The following is a 1,214-nucleotide window of genomic DNA, read 5'->3' as shown; positions in this document are numbered from 1 at the left end:
GGCCTTTCCTGATAATCAGCTCCCAGGACTGCCCAAGGGCCCATTCTCATTTCCATCTGTTGCATCACCAACTTTCAAGGCTTATCTCAGTTGCCACCTCTCACCTCCCCACCTTGCTGAGACCTCATCACACTCTGAGGCTTCATTTGTGGCATATGCACATAAAGGTACAGGTATTTGAACTCATGAGTCAAGCTACTTGAGTCCCCAGGATAGGTCCCCTGGTTTCGTAGATGGCTGATGCTGACTGGGTGAATGCTGACTGTGTGCCCCAGCTCTCCTGGCCCGTCACAGCCTTGTTTCCCCTGCTCCTCTTCTCACCCAGACACAGGCAATACATTTTCCATTTACCTTCCTCCCCAACCCCCACTGATTTTAAAGTTTGTTGGAGCCAAATGCAAATTTCCAAGATTCAGGTCAACACCAATTTAGAATTATTTCTGCCTGTTGGAAAAGAAAACTTTGAAAAAGACATTTGACTTTTTAGCTTGGGAAAAATTTGAAAGCTATAGCCTTTCAAGGAAACAGGATACTTATAAAAAAAAAAAAAAAACCAACCCAAACCAGTCTGGCTTTACGTAGTTCAATCCTGGCCAAGCTAATCTAATCTTTTGTGACAGAGCAGCAGACCTAGTAGATCAAGGGGGAAAACAATAGTTGGAATTTATCTTTCCGGCTTTGAAACTTTTGATTCCTGGGTCCCACTCAATATGATTATCATTAAACTGGCTGAAAGGTTAGAGAGAGCGAGCCAGTTCCAGCTGGGGGACAGAAGTGGTGCTCCCCAGGTGGTTGGCCTGAGCCCAGTGGCCCTGAACATTCGCCTGAATGGGCCAGACGACAGAAAAGAGAACATATTCGAAGTCAGCATTAATGTCAAGGTGGAGTGGGGGTGGAGATGAATAACCAGCAAGAAAAGTAACCTTGGCAATTACTTAAGTGACAACACAAGTATGTAGGCTTGCCCAGAAGAGTTCACATTTAGGGAAAACAGCAACAATCACTCTCAGTGTGGCACTATATGAAGAACGTGATACTGGGACGGAGAAGTACGATGTGGAGGGAGCCTGCAGTCCTACAGCTGCTTTAACTCCCCCCCCTTCCAAACTCCACAGCCAAAGAAGGGAAAGATAAGCCGGACGACATTCAAGGGAGAGCCACATAAGTAAGTAAACTAGGCTGGGACATGGGAATTGAAGACTTCTACAAAAAAG

This window comes from Equus quagga, chromosome 16 (assembly GCF_021613505.1).
Source record: "Equus quagga isolate Etosha38 chromosome 16, UCLA_HA_Equagga_1.0, whole genome shotgun sequence".
Lineage (NCBI taxonomy): Eukaryota > Metazoa > Chordata > Mammalia > Perissodactyla > Equidae > Equus > Equus quagga.
The sequence above is the reverse complement of the archived record's forward strand: the minus strand, read 5'-3'. Positions refer to the sequence as shown.